The sequence below is a fragment of the Notamacropus eugenii genome, chromosome 3, assembly GCF_028372415.1.
Source record: "Notamacropus eugenii isolate mMacEug1 chromosome 3, mMacEug1.pri_v2, whole genome shotgun sequence".
Taxonomy (NCBI): domain Eukaryota; kingdom Metazoa; phylum Chordata; class Mammalia; order Diprotodontia; family Macropodidae; genus Notamacropus; species Notamacropus eugenii.
Genome location: NC_092874.1, coordinates 393,511,687 through 393,533,036, shown reverse-complemented (window position 1 = coordinate 393,533,036; position 21,350 = coordinate 393,511,687). Strand labels below are relative to the sequence as shown.

General features: G+C 37.9%; 1 pseudogene; it reads right to left on the bottom strand.

The window, feature by feature from the left end:
* Window positions 1–18,999: 18,999 nt before the first annotated feature.
* On the bottom strand, window positions 19,000–20,994 carry LOC140532237 (heat shock cognate 71 kDa protein pseudogene; annotated as a pseudogene).
* Window positions 20,995–21,350: the final 356 nt, after the last annotated feature.

Here is a 21,350-nt window from a genome sequence, read left to right as displayed (position 1 = left end):
TTATGTGTCTTCCCACCTTCTTTTCTGTTCCAGTTCTACCATTCTTGTAAAAGCCTTTCTCCACCGAGTTTGAGCTTGGTACTGATTGGATCTTGGACCAAGTGGAGATCTAGGAGGTATTGGCAGTTAGATAGAAGGTGCTTCTTCCAGGACCTCTAATTCTATTACTTTTTAATGAATTGGAAAAGCAGGTTACAACTAGACCCAGGATAACATCCTACCACTCGCATCTTTAGAAACATAGCCATAACCAGGGATGTTCTGGTAAATGTTAAACAACCAACTCTCCCTTCAAAAACATGGATGTTAGACACACTTTAAAGTTTAATCTGCATTATTAAATTTTTCTCCATCACTTTATTAAGTCCAGATAATCAATAAAAGAATAAATCATGCCCTTATTTTTAGCCTTTGCTCATTTCTGAGGTGTAAATACTCACACTGAAAATGTAACTGTCAACTCTAGTGAGCTGGTTAGAGCTGGCTCCAGTACACAGGTGCAGGTTGTAATGCTCTTCCATTAAAGACTGCATGAAGCTGGGGGCAGGAGAAGAATTCTACTTGGGAATTATGGCTATGGTCATGATAGGAGAAATATTTGGGGCATGAAAACAACAATATATATCTACAATTTTTCTAAGTGAGAGTCCCATGAGGCTGCTCCTGTCTCCCTATAGGGTTAAATATAGGAAATGGAACTGTGATTTATTCAAAATAATTTATTCAATATATTCAATATTCAATATTTATTTAATATTCAATAATTCCATAAAATTCTCTCTAGCAATGAAGATTAGTACCTTCTCTGCAATTAAGAGTCTTAGTTATCTATGGCACTAAAAAGCTCAGGGTCGTGGAGTCAGTATGTATCAGAAGTAAGATTTGAACCCAGGTCTTCCAGGCTGGATCTGTATCCATTATACTATACTACCTTTCCCCTATGAATGAACAAAAATTCATCAGTACTCTCCAGGACACAGAACAAATGTCTGAATGGTGTCAGATGTCCTTAGATGAGAATTAAAATATAGAAACTTTATGTGTTTTCTATGTGTCCAGTGATTTTTAAAAAATGTCTCTGCTCTGTGTACTTTCTCATTAGGTTCACTTGTTGAAAATTTCATTACTTACTGGGAGTCATGACTGGTGTGTTCATGGATACTTTGTCATATGATGCAGATCACAACCTATGTAGCCCTTCTCATATTCTATGAGAAATCTTCCAGAGATGATCTATTTAGCCTACTGGTACAGTATTTACTGTACACTGATACAGGATACTGGTATGGTAGTCAGGCTGACCATTTCTTCTCCCTTGTTTTTAATGACATGACTAGCCTGCTTTATTAGCATCTGCCTTGCACATATCAGGTGCTCAATAAATTGTTTTGAATGATTCATTTCCTGGATAATATCCTTCATGACCCTTTTTGAATGTAAGTCATTGTCAATAACATACTATAGCCTACAGACTTGTATTGTGTGCTTCTCTTTTAGGTAGCTTGAAGTTGTGGGGCAGGGGAGAGGAATTGGAGGCAGGCAAACCAGTTAGGAAGTGATCCCAAACACTTTGCCAGTTTGGTATGGTAAGGAAGGGATTAATGTGCTCCATAAAGGTTAAGCACTTTATAAATATAAAATAATATTATCTTACTTTCTTTGTGTCATTTATGGTAAGTACCAAAATATTAGGCACATAGATTTTTTTGCTGTTCAGTTGTTTCAGTTGTGTTTGACTCTTCATGACCCCATTTGAGATTTTCTTGGCAAAGATACTAGAGTGGTTTGCCATTTCCTTCTCTAGCTCATTTCACAAATATGGAAACTGAGGCAAAATGGGTTAAATGACTTGCCTAGGATCACATAGCTAGTAAGTATCTGAGGCCAGATTTGAACTCAGGTCTTCCTGATTCCAGGCCTGGTGCTCTATCTACTGTGCCACCTAGCTGCCCTAGGTACAAAGAAGGGACCCAATAAGTACTTGGTAAATTACATTGAAATAAAAAATATAAATTGATGAATCTAGGCTATTTGAGTCCAAAAGGCTCAACAAGTCTCTTGCTTGCCAGACAGCAAGTCCATTCAATTAACACAGATGGTATTAATAGCTTTATTTGCATATTGCTTGTACCTTTTCAAGGTATTTTTATAGCCATCATTTCATTTTATCCTTGTAATAATCCTGGGAGATAGACAGGGCAGATGGTATTTTGCTTTACAGATGAGTAACCTAAGGCCCATAAGTTGGGTGACTTGCTTGTGGGTGAAAGGATATTGGAGGGATTAAAACTCCATATGACTCATCAATTACAGGTCCACAAAGAATATATGAGAGAGATGGGACCTCAGAAATCATCTCTTTAACTTCCTTATTCTTATAAATAAGGAAATTGAGTTCTAGAAACTTGAGGTGATTTGTCTAACTCTACCAATAAGTTGGTAAGATCAAGATGATAACACAGGTTATTCTCATTCTAAAGTTCTTTCTAGTAAACCATAGCATCTCTTTCATACACGTGCTCTGAGACACTCACGAAGCAAATGTAAACAGAGTTTTAAAAAATTGAATTTCTGAAACATTAAAATTTTCTTAAAATTAATATTTTTTCACATCTCTGTCATTCACAGATAACTCCCTCCATCCCCCAAATAGAATCTTCCTCTATAAAGATGTATGGTTATAAAAAAAAGCCAGTATATCAACTGTGATATTATATGGCTCATTGTGTCACTGTAGTCCACCACCACCTCTCTAGAAAGAAGAAAATATAATTCATCAATAGTTTCCTGCAGTTAAAGTCATTCATTTCAAAAGCTAGGTTCTGATGTCTTTTAGTGTCATTTTCATTTACATTATTATTGTTACCAACTTTCTCCCTGCTATGGATCATGATTACTTTGGCTTGAATCAGTTTATACAAGTATTCCCAAGAAACACTTGTATTGAGGAATGTTATGGAGACTAAAGCAATGTTTTCATTGAGACAAAAAGGATTCAGAAAAGTTTCTTTAAATAATAGCTCACATAGAACAAAAGAGTTTGTTTACAGATTATTAGTTCCTTGGAAAGGCTTGAGAGACAGAATTTGTAAAAACAAATGTTTGAAGACATTGTCTACTGAACATAATCAGAAATAAAGATCTCTCCAATGGGAATATTTGTCAATGGGAAGAGAAGATTTACTCTGTCTGACTTAGAGGAACAGAATTTTAGAGCTGAGACTCAAAGGATGTGTTGAAGTCAGCTTAAACTTGCCAGTTGTTAAATTTTTAATGTGATCATTTCCACCTTAGAAATTAGCAAATGATGCAAATTGGGACTGGATTTATTGTTTTGTTGACAGTCTGGACTTAAGGAAGTGAAGGATAAAATGTCAATGATACAAATTAAACTTAAAAATGTGGTGTGAACATTTTTCCTGAGAGCCAGTATTTAAACATTTACTAGCACATTCCTGACTGTGAGTGACCTTAGGATACAACCTTCTCATTTTGGGAAACAGGCTTGCCTAAGGTTAACAACTAGTTAGTGACAGAGCAGGGATTAGGACCTAGGTCTTTTAAAGCACTACATTTTATGTGGGAGTTAGCTTCTTAAATGAGGGGTGTAGCAAAGCACATGTTTAATTGAAATTATCCTTGAAATTCCCTTAAATTACCTAAACAGCAGTAGCTAGAAAAAGGCTAGAGTCTCTTTAAAAGAAGGAAGTCTGTATTAGAGAGTAAATGGAGCTGAGATGGTTGATGAGATAATTTTTATTTCTCAACACATCTAGTCAAGGTATTGATCTGGGGAGAGGTAGAAACTAAAACTTTTACTCAAATGGAAGAAAAAAAAACCAGGTAAACCACGTAAACAACCAGGTAAACACTTTGCATATGGGGAAAGTATGTAAATGTGATTATTGGAGAAAAATCCTTTTGAAAGAGCTTCCCACTTAAGTGTGATTGTAGAGAAGGCTGATTAAACCACTACCTAGCTACTTCTTCCCCCTTGACCATGAAGGAAGATAGGTGTTAAAGGGAATCCAAGGGAAATCAGTCCTGTAATTGATTAGGAAGGTAGGGTAAGGCTATTCTCCTCTCATTATCTCTACAAGAATGAGTAGACTGAAGAGATTATCTGTGGGTATGATGAAAAGGAAAGTCTAGAATTGCACTTTCTGCAAAGTGATAGTCACCCTATAGGAGACCCTTTAGAGCTGGGACTAAAGGAGGGAACAATAGATTCACATTTTCCATTCCATGCTCACACTAGGTCTCATTGAATGGAATGGCAGATGACCTTCCATGCATTTCTAAGTGACGCTTTCTGTCCTTCTCCCTATGTGTTTTTGTCTATGACAAGCTGCAAATCACATCTGCCCAAGTTAATTCATGCAAAAATACTCATCCATTTGGCATGATGCAGCCCCTTTCCCAAACCAGCTGTTGGTGCACAGTTAGATCTGTTTCTTTGCTCACTATCACCACCCATTCATATCTCATGATTCAATTAGTGTTGCAAAAGGACCAATAAAAAATGTACCAACACTGTAGCTGTCTCAACACTTAAAAATATAGTATCCTGGCCACTCTCTCCCCCACCTTGTCATTTGTCAGATATAGAGACAATAGAGTTGAGACATCAATAACAAGATGGCCAGCTGGCTTTCTTCCTAAGCTTTGTCCTGGCTCCAATATCATCATTTTGAGAAAGACTGAGAATCATAATGTGACCATCCAAAGGGTCCATTTGGTTCAGAAGTTGGACAGCTGCTCCCACATCTGATGCAAATATCAACTTTCCTAGACTGAATTTGGAAAGGGTATGCCTTCCTTGTTCTCTTCTTGTCAGATGTGTTGTTTTAGGTGACCATTTGTTGTACTTTTCCCATATGGTCTTTACTATGGTAGGCAGTGAGGCAATTTTAGAGGGCATTGAGGGAATTTATCATCTCTTAGTGGTGTAGAACTCAGTACCTAATGAGAAAGAAAATTACCTAAGGTGAGAAGCTATTGGATAGAGTTCTGGGGTAAGCTTCTCTTCTCCGCTCTGTTCCAGCACTCCTCATGCACCCTGGTCTTGTCTAGCAGCTTCCAATGGAGGGTTTCATGTCACCTCTCTTGGGCATGGTTTTCAGTACTGAACTTGAGCACAAACATTTCTGGTTACGAGAGAATCAAACTTTAAGGGACTTTAAAGTGGACACTACAGATTCCAAGACAGATGGAAAGTTAGAGCTTGTCCAAAGAGCAACTTCTTGCCATCTGAATTGACTGCTATTGCACTAATACAATCTATCCAATACTGTGTTGCTAGAGCACACAGAAATGTAAAAGCCATGCAAACCAGGAGTTTATAGTCTACTTGGGGGGAAACAAAACTTGCCAATGAAATTACCTGACAATGAGGAAGTGCTGAACTATGATGTAATGACTCATTTTGAGTGCAATAGGGGTTTCAGGAAGGTGTGGACTCAAGAGCTAATTCAACTCCCTTTCCTGGCAAATTAGCTTAGTATTTCTAAAGGGGATTTTTGTTTTGTCCTTGCAGAGGGATCTGACTTGCCTTCAAAATGTAGTTTGCACAGCTTCTCTTTCCTGTAGGCTTTGCCCAGGAGAAATATTTCCATCCCCAGAGGCTTGCAAATTGCTAACTGACAGAACCTAACTGAATTAGGTAATTAGAGAAATAGATCCTTAGAGCTCTTAAAATGCTGCCTGTAATTAGTAGAGAGGTGCTTTATCTTTCAACTGACAGAGTACAGGAGACTATGAGATTTGACTGGAGCAGACCATACCACTCAATTTAGGGAAATTTTATAGGATTGGATTCATCTAAGCCCAGGAGCTACCTTCAGAACTAAAACAAATTGAATAGCTCAGGACTTTTAACATTATTATAGTATGTAGACAACTGTAATGTTGACTGGTAGTGGTTATTATCACTCCAACTGATGGCAAAAACATTGATCTACAGTATGAAAAGTGGAGCTTCAGATATAGGATATACATGGCAGACATATACTGTCATGACAGTAGTAGTCTGACGGAGAGGAAGAGAAAAAGGGGAAGGTCTATGGAATTGTCATGGAGATCAGGAGAGAATTGAGAAAGAGATAAAGAAAAGACAAAAAAAAAACAAGTGAAGAAATTTATTAGAAGAGGATAATGTAAACTCATTGCAGGTCTTTTCTAAAAGAATTAATTTATTTTTAGTTTTCAACATTCATTTCCACAAGATTTTGAGTTCCAAATCTTCTTTTCATCTCTTCCTCTGATGACATGCATTCTGATCATCCCTTCCCCAAGTCTGCCCTCCTTTCCATCACGCCCAACTCTCATCCCTTTCCCCTTTACTTTCTTATAGGGCAAAATAGATTTCTATACCCCACTGCCTGTATGTCTTATTTCCCAGTTGCATGTAAAAACAATTTTTAATATTTGTATTTAAAACTTTGAGTTCCAAATTCTATGCCTTCTTCTCTCCCTACCCACCCTCATTGAGGAGGCAAGCAATTCAACATAGATTATACATGTGTAGTTATGCAAAACACTTCCATAATAGTCATGTTGTGAAAGCCTACCCATATTTCTCTCCATCCTATCCCTCCCCCCACTTATTCTATGTTCTCCTTTGACCTTGTCCCTATTAAAAAGTGATTGCTTCTGACAATCCACTCCCCCAATCTGCCTTCCCTTCTAACACTCCCCATATCCTTCCCCTTATTTTCTTGTAGACATACCCAGCTGAGTGTGTATGTTATTCTCTCCTTAAGCCAAATCCAATAACAGTAAGGTTCACTCATTCCCTCTTACCTACCCCCTCTTTCCTTCCATTGTGAAACCTTTTTCTTGTCTCTTTTATATGAGATAATTTACCCCATTTTTTCTCCCTTTCTTCTCCCAAAATATTTCTCTTTCACCCTTTAATTTTATTTTTAAAATATCATTCCTTCATATCCAACTCACACTGTACCATTTATCTATCTATCTATCTATCTATCTATCTATCTATCTATCTATCTATCTATCTATCTATCTACCTATCTATCTATCTATCATCTATCTATCTATCTATCTATCTATCTATCTATCTATCTATCTATCTATCTACCTATCTATCTATCATCTATTTCCTCCAATGAGGGGCAGTTAGGTGGTGCAGTGGATAGAGCACCAGTGCAGGAGTCAGGAGGACCTGAGTTCAAATCTCACCTCAGACACTTGACACTCACTAGCTGTGTGACCTTGGACAGGTCACTTAACCCCAATTGCCTCATCCTGGGTCATCTCCAATCATCCTGATGAATATCTGCTCACTGGATTGAGATGGTTCTGGAGGAGAAGTGAGGCTGGTGACCAGCACAGCCCTGCCTCACTCTAAACAAAGTCAAGTGCAAGTCATGTCATCATTTCTCTGATGGCATGGTCTTCTTTAGCAACGAAAGAAAACACATACATACATACACATTTCCCCCAATGACCCTAATACTGAGGAATTTCTCACATGTTACAAGCATCATCTTTCTATGTAGGAATGTAAACAGTACAACTCTAATGAGTCCTTTATGATTTCTCTTTCCTGTTTACCTTTTCACACTTCTCTTGATTCTTATATTTGAAAGTCAAATTTTTTATTCAGTTTTGGTCTTTTCAACAAGAATGCTTGGAAGTCCTCTATTTCACTGAAGTTCCATTTTCCCCCTGAAGAATTATACTCCATTTTGCTGGGTAGGTGATTCTTGGTTTTAATTCTAGCTCCTCTGACCTCTGGACTATCATATTCCAAGCCCTTCAATCCCTTAATGTAGAAGTTGCTAGATCTTGTGTTATCCTGATGGTATTTCCACAATACTTGAATTCTTTTTTTCTGGCTGCTTGCAACATTTTCCTCTTGACCTGGGAACACTAGAATTTGGCTACAATATTCCTAGGAGTTTTCCTTTTGGGATATTTCAAGAGACAATCAGTGGATTCTTTCCATTTGTATTTTACCCTCTTGTTCTAGAACATTAGGGCAGTTTTTCCTGATAATTTATTGAATGATGATGTCTAAGCTCTTTTTTGATCATAGTTTTTAGGTAGTCCAATGATTTTTATATTATCTCTCCTGAATCTATTTTCCAGGTCAGTGGTTTTCCAATGAGATGTTTCACATGGTCTTCTATTTTTTCACTCTTTTGGTTCTGTTTTATAAATTCTTGATCTCTCATAAGGTCATTAGCTTCATTTTGCTCCATTCTAATTTTGAAGGAATTATTTTCCTCAGTGAGTTTTTGGGTCTCCTTTTCCATTTGGCCCATTCTGCTTTTTAAGGCATTTTTCTTGTCATTATTGGCTTTTTGGACCTCTTTCGCCATTTGGATTAGTCTATCTTGAAAGATGTTATTTTCTTCAGTATTTTTTTGAGTCTCCTTTAGCAAACTGTTGACTTGATTTTCATGATTTTCTTTCATCATTTTCATTTCTCTTCCCAATTTCCCTTTCCTTCTCTTACTTAATTTTCAAAATCCTTTTTGAGCTCTTCCATGCCTTGAGACCAATTTATATTTTTCCTGGAGGCTTTTGTTGTAGGAGCTTTGACTTTGTTGTCTTCTAGTTGTATGTTTTGATCTTCCTTGTCACCAAAGTAAGATTCTATAGTCTGAGTTTTTTTATGCTATTTACTCATCTTCCTAGCCATATACTTGACTTTTAATTCTTTGTCAAGTTAGAGCTCTGCTTCCAATGCGGGTGGAGGTGGGGGTGGATATACTGTCCCAAGCTTCAGGGATTTTATATCAGCAACTTGATCCACTATCTGTAAGCCCAGAGCTGCAGAAGCTGACACAGCTGTGCCACTGCCACCACTGTCCCACACTGGTGCCAGACCTCCACTTGATCAGGCCCTTCTTTTACCCGGGTCCCACAGAGTTTTCCCACTGACCTTCTATGTTCTCTGGCATTTGTGGGTTGAGAAGTTTGGAAACTGCCACAGCTGCCAGTGATTCAGTCCCCTGAGGCCTGCTCTGGTCCAGGACAGACTGACATACTCTCCCAGCCAGGTACTATATACCCTTCTATTGATCTTCCAAGTTGTCTTAGACTGGAAAATTGTTTCACTTGGTCATTTTGTGGGTTCTTTACCTACAGAATTTGTTTAGAGTAATTTTTTACAGGTACTTGGAGGGGTTTATGTGGAGAACTCAAGCACAATCCTGCTTTTACTCCGCCATTTTGGCTCTGCCCCCTCATTGGAGGTCTTTAAGCAGAGTCTTGTTGACTATTTATTGTGTATATTGTAGAGGGAATTTATTTTTCTGGTATAAGTTGGTCTTGATGGCATCTGAGATGCCCCTCTGGCATCATGATATAGTGGAAAGAATATTGAACTCTTTTATTGTAACTCAGAGGCACACAACCTGTTTGGAATATGTTAATGAGACATCAACAATCTTCATTTAAAAAATAGAGTATCTAGATTGGCAGTGGGTAGTGAGGATTCAAGCAGAACAAGAGTTTAGAAAGTGATTTTTATCAGTATTAATGTGAGGAGGCCTGTAATAGGTATTGAGGTAATAGAGTCCATGTGAATTGGTGTTGATTAGACTGTCATTAATAATGAGAAGACATCATTATAGAAATGTTGGAATATCTGTTTCATTTCAGTTCAATTTTTTATCTTTCAAATGTTATCTCTAAAAATTCTTGGAATTTTCTCTTATATAGGTCTTCTAAACCTTTCTTTGGACTTATTGAACTTTATTGATTTTTGTTGTTTTGTGAGATGATAGAAAGAATACCTTTCTATTTTCCTCCCTTATACTGCCTTGACAAATAAGTAGGTGCTCAAAATGGGTGTTGCTTTTGGCTGTCATGAGTATCTTCCAAGAAAAGAAATCAAGCATTAGCTGGCTAATGTGGCAGAAATTTATACCAGTTAAGCTTCCCTAATAAGTAGTGATGATCAAATCAATGCCATTATTTTCTTCTGTTTTCTATATTTGGGAAGTAGCTGCTTTAAATAAGTGGAATTGGAGCTGTCATAATTATACTTTTTTCTTTCTAGTTTCATATTAATTTTGACCCTCACTCTGCTTGCCACAAGAGCTGATCCCCAGTTTGGTAACCATTTATTAAGATATTATAAATTTCAGGGGTGGAGCCAAGATGGCAGAGTAGAAAGATGCACCTACTTTAGCTCTTCCCACACAGCCCATAAAATACCTGTAAAAAATGACTCTAAACAAATTCTAGAGCAGCAGAAGTCACAAAACAACACAGTGAAAGAGATTTCCAGGCCAAGGTAGCCTGGAAGGCCAACAACAAAGGTCTATCTCACTGGGTGTGGAGTGGAGCACAGCCCACGGAGCCCAGCCCAGCCTTGACCATGCAGCACCAGCAGGAACAGGACCAAAACAATTCTTGGGGGCGGAATCCCCAGCAACAGCTGCAGTTCTCAGATCCCTCAACCCACAAATGCCAAAGACAGCATCAAAAGTCAGTGAGAAAGCTTTCTCGCCTGGGCGAAAATAGAGCAGGGTCCTCCCCTAGGTGCAGCCCATGGCCATAGCAGCAGCAGCATCCATTTTTGGAGCCCTTGGCTTAAAGCCCCTTAGGGAATTGAGATGCTGATCTGGTTCTCAGCTCTGAATGGCAGCCCTGGCATGAGGAAGAGTGCTGGCTGGCATGGTGGAGCTGGTGGAAGCTCTGGGAAGGGAATTCTACTTGCAGATCCTGGACAGAAAAGCTTTGGTAGCTCTCAGACCAGAGTGTAGGTCTGGAGAGGAGTAAACTCTTCTCTCTTTATTGTGTCACCTTGGAGGAACTGAGAACTTACAGGTTCCCAGAGTATATGCCCCTCTTGACAAAGGACTCAAAAGTCAAGTAACTGGCTGGGAAAATATCCAAAAAAGGGAAAAAAAAACAAGACTATAGAAAGTTACTTTCTTGGTGAATAGGTATTTTCTTCCATCCTTTTGTATTAGGAAGAACAATGCTTATCATAAGAGGAAGGCCTAAAATTCAAGGCTTCTGCATCCAAAATAAATATGCAATGGTCTCATGTCATAGAAGAACTCAAAAAGGATTTTGAAAATCAAGTAAGAGAGGTGAAGGAAAAATTGGGAAGAGAAATGAGAGAGATGCATGAAAATCATGAAAAGCAAGTCAACAGCTTGCTAAAGGAGACTCCAAAAATGCTGAAAAAAATAACACCTCTTAAAATAAGCTAACTCAATTGGCAAAAGAGGTCCAAAAAGCCAATGAGGAGAAGAATGCTTTAAAAAACAAAATTAGCCAAATGGAAAAGGAGATTCAAAAGTTCACTGAAGAATATCATGTTTAAAAATTAGAATGGAGCAGATGGAAGCTAATGACTGTATGAGAAACCAAGAAATTGCAAAACAAAAGCAAAAGAATGAAAAAAAATAGAAGATAATGTGAAATATCTCATTGGAAAAACAACTGACCTGGAAAATAGATCCAGGAGAGACAATTTAAAAATTATGAGACTACCTGAAAACCACGATAAAAAAAAAAAAGAGTCTAGGCATTATCTTTCATGAAATTATCAAGGAAATTGCCCTGATATTCTAGAACCAGAGGGAGAAACAAATATTGAAAGAATCTACCGATCATCTCCTGAAAGATATCCAAAAAGAGAAACTCCTAGGAATACTGTAGCCAAATTCCAGAGTTCCCAGGTCAAGGAGAAAATATTGCAAGCAGTTAGAAAAAAACAATTCGAGTATTGTGGAAATACAATTAAGATAACACAAGATCTAGCAGCTTTTACATGAAGGGATCAAAGGGCTTGGAATATGATATTCTGGAAGTCAAAGGAACTACAACTAAAACCAAGAATCACCTATCCAGCAAAACTGAGTATAATACTTAAGGGAAAAATGACCTTTTAAAAAAATGACCTTTATTTAAAGGACTTTCAAGCATTTTTGAGGAAAAGACCAGAGTTGAATAGAAAATTTGACTTTCAAACACAAGATTCAAAAGAAGCACGAAAAGGTAAACAGGAAAGAAAAATCATAAGAGTCTTACTAAATTTGAACTACTTACATTCCTACATGAAAAGATAATATTTGTAACTACTGAAACTTGTGTATATATACTTATAATACAGTATTATTATATTATAAACAATATAATGTATTATAAATACATTATATACATATATACACACACACACACACACACACATATACAGAGAGCACAGAATGAGTTGAACAGGAAGGGATGACATCTAAAAAAATCAAATTAAGGGATGAGAGAGGAATATATTGGGAGGCAAAATGGAATAGGGCAAATTATCTCTCATAAAAGAGCCAAGAAAAAAACTTTTTCAGTGGAGGGAAAAAGAGGAGAGGTGAGAGAGAAAAAATGAAGCTTGCTGTCATCACATTTGGCTTAAGGAAGGAATAACATGCACACTCAATTTGGTATGAAAATCTTACACTACAGGAAAGTAGGAGAGAAGAGGATAAGTGGGATTGAAGGATGATGGAAGGGAGGGTGAATGGGAGGAGGGAGTAATTAGAAGTAAACACTTTTGGGGAGGGACAAGGTCAAAGAGAGAATAGAATAAATGGGGGGCAGAATAGGATGGAGGGAAATATAGTCAATCTTACACAACATGACTATTATGGGAGTTGTTTGCAAAACTACACATATGTAGCCTATATTGAATTGTTTGTCTTCTCATTGAGAATGAGTGGGGAGGGAGGAAGGGAGAAAAGTTGGAGCTCAAAGTTTTAGGAACGAATGTTGAGAGTTGTTTTTGCATGCAACTGGGAAATAAGAAATACAGGTAATGAAGTATATAAATTTATCTTGCCTTGAAAGACAAGAAAAGAAGGGGATAAGGGAAGGGAGGGGTGTGATAGAAGGGAGGGCAGATTGAGGGAAGGGGTAATAAGAATACATCATCTTTTGGGGTGGAGAAAGGGTAGTGATAAGGACAAAATTTGAAACTCAAAATTTTGTGGAAAGGAATGCTGAAAACTAAAAATAAATGAATATGCATTTTAAAAAGATATAAATTTCTTTTCTTTTTTTGTGGGAATATTGCTTGGTAGTCATCATGTCATTTTTTCTGACTTTATTTCTGAAAAAAGGTATTTGTGCTATCATAGTACAATGGAAGGGCAGCTAGATAGTGCAGTGGATCTGAAGTCAGGAAGAAGGGTTCAAATTCAGGTTCAGACACTTGCTGTGTGACCCTTCAATTTCCTTACATATAAAATGAACTAGGGAAGGAAATGGCAAACCACTCTAGCATCATTGCCAAGACAACCTTAAATGAGGTCACAAAGTGTCTGAAATGATTGAAGAAGTGCAATGGAAGGAGCATGAGATTTGGAAGTTAAAGGAACTGTGTTCAACTTCACATTCTTCCACTTAGTACAAAATCTCAATCATTTGTTTATGGGCTGACTGATTGAATGGACTAACTTTTCAAACCCTCAATATTCTCATCTATAAAATGAGGGAATTGGATTATATGACCTCTAAAGTCCCTTTCAACTCTAAAACTCTACTTTATGTGGTAGCCTTCGCAGTAATCTATAAGCCACTGGGAACCTAAATTTCTTGATGCCAAACCATATCCTAAACCATATTTGTTATTGTCCCTCCCTATGTTCACTTTTGTAATGAAGCCAAAGTTATCTAAGCAACATGGTAAAATAGAGAACTATTTTTGGAGCCAATATCATTTGGACATTAATCCCATCTCAGATAACTACTGTGTGATTCTGTGCAACCCACATAACTTCTTTAAGTCTGTGTCCTCTATAAAATCAAGATGATCAAAATACAAGGTTGATATGAGACTCAAATGAGCTAATGCATGTAAATAACTTTGGAAACCTTAAAGTAACATATAAATGTTTGTGCAATATGATATTAAGTTGATTTTTGAACATTTTGCTGCCTTCTTTGTGGAATCGTTCCACTTCTTCATCTTTGCATGAGATTTTCTTGCATAAATTGAAAATATCTTCAGGATTGTTTCTTTGCCTATGCTGATTATGAGTGCCACAAAGCAAGATGATATTTCCTGAATGCGTAATGAAATTAAGTTAGCCAGGTCATAAGGAAGATACAAAGGACAACCATTGACTCATCTTTCCATTTAGTTGCAACTTTTTTAGGTTTCCTAGTTTCATTTATGGTAATGTAACATTTTATATGAGGTAACCACATGTAAAGTTTTAAGGGGTGTATGTGTATTTCTCTTTAAGGAGTACTTCACCTGCAGTGTTGTCAAGAAAGTGGCAGGAAAGATTTGGTGTGAGTTAAAGCATCTGTTGTAAGTGTAAGGGTATACTACCACCACTAGCACCAGCACCAGCAACACCACTTCTTCTTCTTCTTCTTCTTCTTCTTCTTCTTCTTCTTCTTCTTCTTCTTCTTCTCCTTCTCCTTCTCCTTCTCCTCCTCCTCCTCCTCCTTCTACTACTACTACTACTACTACCATTTCTAAAATGCTTACTATGTGCCAGGCACTGTGCTAAGTACTTTATAAATATTCTTATTTGATCTTCACAACAACCATGGGAGGTAGGTGCTATTATGATATCCATTTTACAGTTGAGTAAACAGAGGCAGAGGTTAAGTGGCTTGGTCAACATCACACAGCTAGTAAATGTTGGAGGTCAGGTTTTAAGTTTTTTCCTGATTGTAGACTCAGTGCTCTATTTACTGGACTGTTCCTCCTTCCCCACACTTGTAGTAAATATAAGAGAATCAAGAAATGCTTCCCTGCAGCAAGATGTTTAATGGATGGCTATCCTATAGGTGACATGATTGCTTCAGTTTCTAGGTTTGACTTCCATTTTTCCTTGAGGGCTTATTTCTATGAGATCTAGGGTTATATGTCTTTGTGTATGTATATGTATATATATGCATACATGTATATATACATACATACATTTTATATATATACATATATGTGTGTATATACACACACATATACTATATTATTTGTAAACAAACAATTGTCTGAGCTACTTGCAATGGGTAATAAAATTTACTGGTTTCTTCCACTGAGCCCAACTCTTTCCCAAAGGGAGAGGAAAATTTTAACCAGTTTAGTGCATATATGAGTTTTGAGCAAATGTCTTTTAAACAGGCAGATGAGGAGAAAAGCAAAGCTCTCCCTTCTTGGCCTTGCTCCTCCTTCCCCTCCTCTATTGTGTAAGTTCACCAGCAGATCTTCTTTAGTCCTTGGCTAGAGAGAAGGGTCTCTTCTTAGCTTCTGATTCCAATAGTTTGCAACCAGGCCTCTCTGGCCTATGTGGAAGAAAGGGTTAAGGGAGTGATAGCCCCCTATAAGGGAATCAACCTATAAGCCTTTTCACTACCTATCTAGATAGTGGCAATAAGATGACAGTTAACTCTTTCCTTTTATTTTATCTGTTTATCCATTTATTTATTCATTCATTTTAAATTTATTTACTTACTTATTTTTAATTTCTCTCCTCCAGAAGTCCCTCAAAAACAATCCCAGGGAGTCAAGTTTAAAAAATATCACTGAACTGGTGAACTTTGGGACAGCATATGCTTGAGTCTCCCATCTCCATAGCGGTTCTCACAATGCAGGCACTACAGTGAGAATATAAACGTGGTTGTGATTCAAGCTCATTGGACAATTAGCTTATATTTGGAGTACCAATAGTGAAATTAATGTTTATACTGATTGTACTCTTTTTTCATTGCTAAAGCTTTATCATGAAAATATTATGTTATAGATAAGTCCAAAGTTATTCACAGCTGCTTTATTTGAAATAACCAAGTACTATAAGTCACTTATATTCTCAGTGATTGGAGAATGGCTGAAGAAATGATATCTCATTAATGTGATGGAATTCCATTTCATCGAATGATAAAAATGATAAAGTCAAATTCAATACAATTCAACCAATCATTTTAAAAGAATTTTCTATCTGCTGGCCAGTAGGGGTATATCTATATCTATATATACATTTTCTACATACTATGTTGGCCACTAGGGATGTTAATAATACAATGGCAAAAATGAAACAGTTCCTTCCCTTCTACTGGGATAGTAATATGAAGAATGAAAGGAAATAAGGAGAAAAAACTAAGTGATAGAAAATGATACTGGTAGAAACAAAACAATATGCCCATTGACTAATATTAAAACGACAACAATGACAAAACTGAAGTTATTGGTAGTGGAACTTTAGATGACTTTGAAAGTAGGCACAAAGGAAATGCCTAAATGCCTTCTGTTCAACTCTGTTTCATTAAAATAACTGCCTGTTTATGGTTTTATGCATAATTTCAATCCTTATTTTGTATATTTATTTGTTTATTTGGCTTTTATTGGTGTTAATTAAGTTTATAACAAAAAGTTTTAAAAATGATGTTGGCAGATAGCTCAGAAACTGGCCTGCTTAGCATCTTCTGACTCTGCTTGTGTCTCTCTTTAGCCATCACTGGAAGAGGAAGTGGGTGGCACAAGGTGGAGAAATTTCTTGAGGATGCAATCAATTCCAAATTACAGGATGCAATTTTATGCATGCATGAAGAGTCAATCTATCAAACAACATGTCTTTAATGAGCATTTATTAATGTCCAGTACTCTCTGAGAGGTACTGTGTGGATATGATAAGTGGAAGATATGATTGCCACCCCAAAGGAATTTATAGTTCACAAAGGGAGACAAAACTATTAATAGTAGAGACATTAGGTCTTAAACCATGTGGTACAAAGTCCAAATTGGTTTCACAAAAGACAGAGAGCCCTGTGGGCTGGAATAACTGAAGAAAACTTCATAGACAAGGTGGGACTTAATCTACAGGTCACAAGATCTGGAACTGGAAGGACCTTAAAGTCCATCTTATTCCAATCTTCTTATTTCATAGTTGAAGAACCTGAGGACATGAGTGAATGATCTATCCAGTTCACCCAAATTTAAGGGAGCACATCTAGAATTTTATCATAAGATGCATGACTCCAAATCCAATCAGTTTTTCAAGGGTACCATGCTTCCTCCAAAGTGAAAGAAAGAAGGGAGAGGACTTTTCAGATGGCACAAACAACACAGGCAATTACACAGATATGAGAATGAGCATGGCACAATTCAATTGAATTAAACATTTGTTGAGTGTCTACTATATACCATGCATTGTGTTGGGTCCTAGGGTCCAAAGAAAAGAATTAAAACAAATATCCCTACCTTCAAGGGACTTAAATTCTATTGGGGACATAACAGGTACCCAGGAAAATGAATACAAACCAGTAGAGAAGACAGATAGTACTTTCCTCCCTGGGGAGGAGGAAGGATTTCATGGATAAGATGGCATTCAAGGTGAGATTTGAAGATCATTAAGGTAGCTGTGAGGAGAGCGCATTCCAAGTATGTCAGGGAGAGAATAGTGATTTATGAAAGTGCACTGAGGTGGGTGACGCAATGTTCGGTTTAGGGAAATAGTCCACTTTGTCTAGAATATGTGAAGGGAATCATGTGAAATAAGCCCAGAAAAGTAGGCTGGGGGCAGGGAACCTAAATGCCAAGCTTTGAATTTTGTATTTTACCCTAAACGCAATAGAGAGCCTTTGCTATATTTATGACTTTCTTGACTGGGGCAGAGAGTGTGCCTTGGATGGTGGTAGTCAATGAGAATGAATAAGTACTTCAGATGATAGTGAATGTTCTAAGTGGGAAAATGGAGATTGACTTGGATTTAGTAAGCAGTAGAGACATGATAGGTTCTTGTTCAGTGATATGACACAGTAATAAGATTTCTTTTAAAGGAAGATTGTACTATCATTAGTAGTAATATAGGTAGGAATGGGTATAGGTTGGAGATATGGAGACCAGCTAGGAAGTTGTTAGTATGAGGTTGTGTCTTAATGTGACAGTGATAATAGGAATGGAAAGGACAGACCTTCTTAATCTTGAATCCATTAACCTCCAAGGGGTCTGTGAATAGATTTGGGGGTCCGTTAACTTGGATGACAAAAAATTAAATAATTTGTTTCAATATTATTGTTTTTCTTTACAATTCTCTATTTTATTTTATGCATTTAAAAATTATTCTAAGAAGTGGTTCATAAGCTTTACCAGACTGCCAAAGGGGTCTATGACTCAAAAAAGTTAATGGCTCCTGAAAATCTATAAGATATTTTGAAAGAAGAAATTACAGGTTTTGTAACTGTTTTGAACATGAGATAGAGGGAGGAGTCAGTTCAAAGGTGTCTAGTACCAGTGACTGAAAGAATGATGGCGCCATTGACAAATAGGTTAGTCAGCAAAGAGAGGTAATTATAAGAATAGCCTCTGCCACCAATAATCCTGAGTCCTCACGGTAGAGTCAGGCATTTTGACATGTCACATCTAATAAGATTGTAATCTCATAAGGCACTATAACAAGTGACCACTAGTGATTTAAATGGTAGTTATATCCTTTTATGAGGTAAAAAGATGAGAGGAAGACATATTCCCTTCCTGAAAAAGCTTATGATTTAGTGAAGGAAGAAAACCCCTCACGTAATATGAACAATAAAACCTTTAAGTGCTAAACTGTGTATTAATGAGACATGGAGATGAACTCTAGGTAGGTGGGAAAAAGAATTGTCTTACATCCATCATGAATATGAAAATATATAGGGGTGCTAGGACTTTTCACAGCATCACAGATGAGGAAACTGAGGCTAGATTTGAACTCAGGAAGAGGAGTCTTTCTGGTTCTAAGCCCAAAGCTCTATTCACTGTGCTACTTAGCTTCCCCAAGTAGCTTGATAAGTGTTCCCCCTTCATGACACTTTCTCTTCCATCCTGAATTCCTTTTTTTTATGGTGCCAGTTTTATATAGATTTTATTCTCCAGGACAAGAATTGCATTTCCACTTGTTTACGGTACTGATAAAGTGCAATGTTGTTCATTTCTCTCCATCTGCGCACACTGAAGTATTCAGAATGCCTGGATTTATACAGTAGCTTAAATTTTACTTTTAAACCACTACTGCCTTGGCTACAAATTTAAGTCCTTCAATTTTTGGAAAGCTGTGTGGAATGCTCTTTCTTCCAGTGTGTTTGGTCTACTTCTTCAATGGTGGGTCTAGAAGAAGCCCCTCCAGATGGTGCTGCTCCATCCCCTGGGAATCCACCAGGTGTGCCTCTTGGCACTCTTCCTGTACTCTGGTATACTTAGTAATGATGGGGGTGCAGACCTTCTCTGATTCTTTCTCCTGATGCTCAAATTCTTCATTCTCAGAAGTCTGGTTCTTATCCAGCCAGCTGATTATTTCATTACATTTGTCAAGGATCTTTTGTTTGTCTTCATCACCAATTTTGCCTTAGTTTTTCATCCTCCACTGTAGTCTTCATGTTGAAAGCATAAGATTCAAGATAATTCTTGGAAGACACCTTGGTTCTCTGCTTCTCATCCTCAGCTTTGTATTTCTCAGCCTCCTGGACCATACACTCAATGTCTTCCTTGCTCAGATGTCCTTTATCATTGGTGATGGTGATCTTGTTCTCCTTGCCTGTGCTCTTATCCACAGCAGAAACATTGAGGATGGCTTTTGCATCAATGTCCCTTCATTGTGTGAATGTTGCTTCAATCTGAGGAACACCTTTGGGTGTTGGGGAGAATTCCTGTGACGTCAAATTTGCCAAGCAGGTTGTTATCCTTTGTCATTGCTTTCTCACCTTCATAAACCTGAATAAGCACACCAGGCTGGTTGTCTGAATAGGTGGTAAAGGTTTGCACCTGCTTGGTGGGGATGGTGGTATTATGTTTGATCAGAACAGTCACAACTCCACCAGCAGTTTCACTTCAAGGAAAAGAGGAGTGACATCCAACAGCAGCAAGTCCTGCATATTTTCAGATTTATCTGCAGACAAAATGGCAGCCTGGACAGTTGCACCATAAGCAACAGCCTCATCAGGACTGATACTCTTCTTGAGCTCCTTGCCATTGAAGAAGTCTTGCAGAAGCTTTTGTATTTTGGGGATTTGAGTGGAACCCTCCACCAGGACGATGTCATGAATCCGTGATTTATCTAGCTTGGCATCTCTTAAGGCCTTTTCCTCAGGGGCCAGTGTGCCATGGAAGAGACCAGCATTCAGCTCTTTGAAACGGGCTTGGGTGATTGATGTACAGAAGTGATACCTTAATAGAGGGAGTCAATCTCAATACTAGCCTGGGTACTAGAGGAGAGGGTGCACTTTGCACGTTCACAAGTGGTGTGAAGATGGTGAACAGCCTTCTTGTTCTCACTGATGTCCTTGTGCTTTTGCTTGAACTCGGTAATGAAATGGTTGACCATTTGGCTGTAAAAGTCCTCCCCCCAACCAAGTGGGTGTCCCCAGCCGTGGACTTGACCTCAAAGATGCCATCTTCAATGGTCAGAATGGAGACATCAAAAATACCACCTCCAAGGTCAAAGATCAACACATTTCTCTTGGCATCAACCTTTTTGTCCAAGCCATAAGCAGCAGCAGCAGCAGTTGGCTCATTGGTGATTTGGAGCACATTGAGACCAGCGATGGTTCCAGCATCTTTAGTGGCCTGACATTGAGAATCATTGAAATAGGCTGGTACTGTGACCACAGAATTTGTGACAGTCTTCCCAATGTAAGCTTCAGCAATTTCTTTCATCTTGGTCAAGGCCATAGAAGATGCTTCTTCTGGATAGAAACTTTTGGTCTCCCCTTCGTACACAACTTGGACCTTAGGTCTGCCTACATCATTCACCACCGTAAATGGCCAGTGCTTCATATCTGACTGTACAACTGCATCATCAAATCTGCTACCAATCAGTTATTTGCCATCAAAAACTGTTGGTGGGGTTCATTGAAACTTGATTCTTTGCAGCATCACCTATTAAATGTTCCATGTCAGTGAAAGTGACATAGCTTGTGGTGGTCCTGTTTCCTTGGTCATTCATTAGCAATGATCTTCACTTTCCCTTGTTGGAAGACTCCCACACAGGAGTAAGTGGTGCCAAGATCAATGCCAACTATGGGTCCCTTTGACATGATTGCTAGGGAGTCAGAGGTCTTAGCTGATCACTGTGGAGAAAGAAGGGCTGCTGCTGTGCTGAGTAGCCCATCTTGAATTCTTTATGCAGATGTTCTCCCATATTTGAATTTGTAGTACACATAGTGTAAAGGATAGAATACTGATTCTGGGGTCAGAGTACCTGGATTCAAATTCCACCTTTGATATTCCCTGTGTGATCTTGGGCAGTGTCTCATTTTTCTCATCTGTAAAATAAAGGGGTTGGATTCAGGGATGTGTCAGAGCCACTCAGGGGTGTCCTTCAGACATTTTGTTTTGTGAGCATTATTGGCAAAGGTTACAAATCTGGGTTGATGTATTGTTTTGTTGATTG